Raw genomic sequence first — 6,118 nt, 5'->3', positions numbered from 1 at the left:
AGACCTTTTAAGAGAGTAGAGGTCTTGGGTTCAAGTCTCCATTTTGTGGGGGCGGATTTTTTCATTCCCGCACATTCGCGCACTTTGCCGGCAACGTCAACAATTTTTTTTTCAAAAAGCCATAACTTCTTCATCCGGAAGCCTTTTTCAGAGCCGTTTTTTTTAAAACCGCCTATTTTTTCGAGATCTATCCATTGGACCACTTACTTTCAGCATCTTCAGCTTCAGTTGTTTTTCAAAAAATGGAAAGTCCATGCCAAGTCATTCTTGACAGCACTAACTACTTCCAATGGGTAGCCTACATGGGAGATTTACTTAGAAGTAAAGGTCTCTTCAGAATAGCCACAGACCAAGAGAAGAAACCCAAAGATGAAGACAAGGCCGAAAAATGGGAAAATCGACAAGATCAAGCACGTGGTTTGATAGGAATGTCTGTTTCTCCTGATCTTAGATTCCACATTGCAGAAATTGAAACTCCTCATGAAGCATTAGAAAAACTTGCTAAAGTTTTTGGGATTAAAAATGAAATTAGAGCCCATCAACTTGAGAATGAGTTGCTTACTTTGGATCCTAATAATTTTTCTTGCATTGAAGATTTCTTGTCCAAATTCAAGACCCTTAGATATCTCTTGGAAGGTGTTAAAGTTAAGAAAGAAGATGGTAACCTTATTTATTCCATCCTTACTAAGTTGGGACCAGCCTACTCTGTATTTGTTTCCACTTTCCATTCTACCAGGGAAGCTTTCATTTGTCAAGGCAAAGACTACAAGCCCCCTTCCTTTGACTCCTTTTGTGATTCCTTAATAAGAGAACAAGAAAAACTCTTACACCTTGGTCTTCTTAATCTTGGAAACTCTTCCTCGAAAGCGTTAGCCGCCCAGCAGCAACCAAATTCAAAGAATCCTAAGAAGTCTTATCCTCAAAGGAATGGTCCTAAACCAACTCAGCCTCAAGATGAAAGATCATTTCAGCAATATGACAAGACCAATAAAAACAAATGGAAGAAGACTGACAGACATTGTAACTTTTGTAATCGAGATGGCCACTTAGAATCTAAATGCTTTAAGAAGATGGAAGCCTTGGAAGCCGCAATGAAGAAACATAACATCCATCTGGAGCCTACTTCAACTTCAACTTCCGGAACGGCATTTTCTGCATGTCATCGTCAATCATCTCAGTCTGGTTATGCATTAAATGTATCTTCTTCTTCTTCTCATTCTCATGAGTGGCTCATTGATTCTGGAGCCTCTTGTCACATGGCCAAAAACCAAGCCATGTTTTCTTCTTTAAATGATTGTAACACCAAAAATATATATGTTGGTGATGATAGATCTCTTAATGTTGTAGGGACTGGAACTGTTCATCTAGACAATGGTCAGTTCAATGATGTATTATGTGTTCCAAACTTATCCTGCAACCTTCTATCTGTCTATCAGATAACTCATTCAGGTGAAGGTAAAATTGTTGAATTTTCACCTCATGATGTTGTAATCAAGGATCTAAAAGATCCTAAACAGATTCTAGCTACTGGTCTTGCTGATGATTCCAAAAGGTTGTATAAGTTTCACAACTTTGGGTCATCCCATCTTCCCTCAGTATTTGTTGCTCATAATGATGAAGTGAGCAAACTTTGGCATGAGCGGTTTGGTCACTTAAACTATCGCTCCCTTCAGCATCTATGTAAAGAAAATATGGTGACAGGTCTTCCTATGGTATCTTGCAAAGATGGTGTTTGTTCCGGATGTGTACTCGGAAAACATCATCGGGACAGTTTTGACAAACGTGCCTCTTGGCACGCCTCAGCCCCTTTACAGCTTGTGCACAGTGATTTATGTGGTCCTCTTCCTGTTGCTTCATTCTCTGGCTGCAAGTACTTCTTAACTTTCATTGATGATTTCTCCAGACGCACTTGGGTATACTTCTTAAAACTCAAGAGCGAAGTATTTACCACCTTTTTGGCCTTCAAAGCATTTGTTGAAAAACAATCTGGACATCAAATTCTTAAGCTAAGAACTGATAATGGTGGAGAATATGTTAAAAACACATTCATCAACTTTTGCACCGAAAATGGAATTCAAATGCAACATACTGTTCCATACACTCCACAACAAAATGGTGTAGCTGAAAGGAAAAATCGCACCTTAAAGGAAATGGCTAATTGTATGCTGCAATCTAAAGGACTCAGTCTTAGTTTTTGGGCCGAAGCAATTAATTGTGCAAATTATATAATCAATCGCACTCCTACTAAGGTTCTAGAGAATATCACTCCAGAAGAAGCTTGGAGTTCCATTAAACCAGATGTAAGTCACTTTCGTGTGTTTGGAAGTGAAGCATGGGCCCATATTCCAGATGAAAAGCATAAAGCTTTAGAACCTAAGAGTGAGAAATGTACTTTTGTTGGATATTCTGAAGATGTAAAAGGTTATAGACTTATTCCATTTAAGTCCAAAAATGTTATCATTAGAAGAGATGTAAAATTTGATGAAAATAAATCGGCCTGCGAGCCTAGTCCGGCGGATGTGCCACCTCTTCCTATCTCTTCTATCTTTGAAAACATTTCTTCTTCTGATGATGAAAGCGAGGATGATAATCCTCCCCCACCTTCTCAGGATCCTCAACTTCCAAGATGGGTCCGTGCTACTCGGGATGCAGCAGGTGATCTTGCCGGTGATCCTACAGATCAGCGACGTACACGTTCTCAGTTTGAAAGAGCCTCTTCTTTACTGGCTCAAGCTCCAGTAAATCATGATCCTGACACTTTTGCAGAAGCTTCAGGCCATCCACATTGGGAAGCAGCTATGAATGAAGAATATCATTCATTGATGACAAATGATACATGGGATCTTGTTCCTCTACCAAAGGGACGCAAACTTGTTAGATGCAAATGGGTTTACAGAACCAAGTATGGACCAGATGGGAAAGTTGATAAACATAAAGCTCGTCTAGTTGCTAAGGGCTTTTCACAGGTTGAAGGCATTGACTACACTGAAACCTTCTCCCCTGTTGCCAAAATGAACTCTATCCGCCTTGTTCTTTCCCTTGCTGCCTCTTTAAAATGGGAAGTCCATCAGATGGATGTTAAATCTGCCTTCTTGCATGGGGACTTGCAGGAAGAAATCTATATGGAACAACCCATTGGCTTCATACAAACAGACTCCAGCCTTGTTTGTCGACTTAAGAAATCCCTTTATGGTCTCAAGCAAGCTCCTCGGGCTTGGTATGCCAAAATGGATAGCTTTCTTTTAGAATCTGGCTTTTCTAGGTGTCATTCTGACAATACTGTCTACACCAAGAAAGTGGGCAACTCTCTTATCATCCTTGTTCTTTATGTTGATGATCTTATCCTTACTGGTAGTGATCCCAACCTTATAAACCATGTGAAGTCTAGCCTTAAAAAGAAATTTGAAATGACAGACTTAGGACACTTACACTATTTTCTCGGTCTTCAAGTCTTGCAATCCAAGGAAGGTATTTCCCTTTCCCAGTCCAAGTATGCTTGTGATATTCTTCGTCATTTTCACATGGAAGACTGTAAGCCAGCCCCTTCTCCCTTTCAGTCTGGAGTCAAACTTTCAGTCTCTTGTACTTCTCCTGAAGTTGATGCTACCTTATACCGTCAACTTGTAGGAAAACTCTTGTATTTAACCCATACTCGTCCTGATCTTTCCTTTGCTGTTGGCCTTGTTGCTCGTTTTATGCAAAACCCCCGTGAAAGTCATTGGAAAGCAGCTAAAAGAATACTTCGTTATGTTCGAGGTACAGTACAGTTTGGGATTCATTACAGTGCCAAAGCAGCTCCTCTGTTAGTTGGTTTCACTGATTCTGATTGGGCTGGTGACCCTGATGATCGGAAGTCTACTGCCGGTTATGTCTTCACTCTTGGTTCAGGACCTATTACATGGGCTTGTAAGAAACAGGCTGCCATTTCTCTTTCGTCAGCAGAAGCAGAGTATCGTGGTGCCGTGGAAGCTAGTAAGGAAGCCTTGTGGCTTCGTCAGATCCTATCAGAGTTTGGCTTTGAGCAGCAGCATCCAACCACACTTTGGTGTGATAATCAAAGTGCCATTCAGCTATGCAAAGATCCAGTTCAGCATCAGCGCAGCAAACACATTGAACTACACATGCACTTCATCAGAAAGCTCATTCATGACCATGTTCTTGAAGTGCAATATTGTCCAACAGATGATCAGGTTGCAGACATCTTCACAAAGGCTCTCACAGAGGCGAAGTTCACTAAACTTCGATATATGCTTGGAGTTCAGGAAGTTGTCACTAAGGGGGGATAGGCTCTAGTGCCTCCTTCCTTCTCCTATTGTGTCATATTTGTAAATCCTTCAATCCTATCCCAAGTTGTTCTTAAGGGGGGATGTTAGGATATTCCGACACATAGGATATAGTTAAGTTCAACTTGGTCTAGTTTAGAGTTAGGTATAGAGTTAGGTAAAGTGTGTTTCTTTACCGTTGTACATTTTGTAACTTACAATCCGACGGTCACGATATGTAGTGATCCGACGGTTCACTCTCACCTCGGTATTATCGACACTTGATCCGTGGCTTGACACCCGATTGGTCCATGAGTTCTATTTAAAGCGCATGGAGGGTCATTGTTCGGGTAATCCGTGCATGAGAGAAGCTTATGTAAATTTTCATTCTTTGATTAATAAATTGTCTGTACCCACGTTGGGACAGGCCGTGGACTGTTTCCCTCCTTGCACTCTGAGGGTTTTAACCACGTCAAAAATACTGGTGTATTGATTTGAGATCTGGTTGTGAGCGGTGTCCTCTTGGTATTCTTTCTGAGGAACTTACCCTGTAAATTCCTACACAATAGTTAAAAGTTTTTAGCTGTGGCTGAATTACCAAGACAGTCCCGTAGACTTCGGGGCTAGTCTCTTGAGGTTGTAACCGTGGCTGATTTGTTAAGGAAGTCCCGTAGACTTCGGGGCCAACCTCCTGAAGAAGTCCCGGGGCATTACGAAGGTTTGAACGTCCTCGTAACTCCCAGTGGCAGTAAAGTAGGGTCACCTGAAGAAGGAGAGTCTTCGTTGGTTGTTCATCCTGATTATCAAACTCTAGAAACAGGTTATAATCCTGAAGCTATTTCGGTTTCCGAACTTGCTGGTAGTTTTTCATCTACTAGTTATATAGGCGAAGAACCCGAGATATCTGAACCTGTTACTCCAACATCGGGGTTAGTCTCTCCAACTTCTAGTGCTCCTGATTCACCTAGGGTAGAAAGAGTAATCACCGAAAATCTTCCTTATGGTTTGATAGCTATTGAAGAACTTGCTCCGGAAGAAGAAATAGGCGTCCCTATCCCTGAAAATCAACCTACTATTGATCTAAGGGAGCGTGAATCCATTTTTTACAGTCCACCTAGAAGTACTACTTGGTATCTTTCCTTAACTAATTATTTGGACAACTCAGTGTCGAGTTTTTCACCACCTCATGTTTCTTATCCACCTAGGGGTATTTATACTCCCGTAAATATTCCAGGTCAGTCGTCCATGTTTACTCAATCGCCCGAATCTTTTTTGTACGGCGGTCCTTCTGTTCCCGCTGGGTATCAGTCTCTTTCTGGTACTTTTTCGGGAGCATCTCCTCAACCCATTGAACAAAGGATATTCACTGGAAGCAATGGTGCAAAGCCGTTGAGTGTAGAAGACATTCTTATGATGTCAGGTTCTATTCCCGCTTCTCAACCTCAAGGTGGCCAGTTACCGCCTGGGAGGTAGCCTCAATTAACGCCTGGGGGGCAACCTCAAGGTACAAAATTTGCATCTGGGGGGCAACCTCAAGGATAGTACGTGCCTACGGTACATTAAATTCCTCAAGGTCAACCCCAGACTCAATATGTACCCCAAGGTCAACCCCAGTATCAGTACATGCCTCAAGGGTATCTGCCCCAAGGTCAGCACTCGAACCAAGGTTTCCAACCACCCCAAGGTCAATCTTATGTTCAGGGAAATGTACCTTTCAATTATCAATCCTACCCTCAACCCGGTTATGGATCTCAATATCCTCAACCTGTTATGGGTAAGTACCCCGGAATCAACATAGTGTGGGATCCCTCGCAAGTTCAACAGGTGTTGCAGCCAAATGTACAGTTGTCATCTCA

The sequence above is a fragment of the Pinus tabuliformis genome, chromosome 8 (assembly GCF_031772625.1).
Source record: "Pinus tabuliformis cultivar Carrire ecotype Pingquan chromosome 8, CPIR1, whole genome shotgun sequence".
Lineage (NCBI taxonomy): Eukaryota > Viridiplantae > Streptophyta > Pinopsida > Pinales > Pinaceae > Pinus > Pinus tabuliformis.
This window is presented reverse-complemented; position numbering follows the sequence as displayed.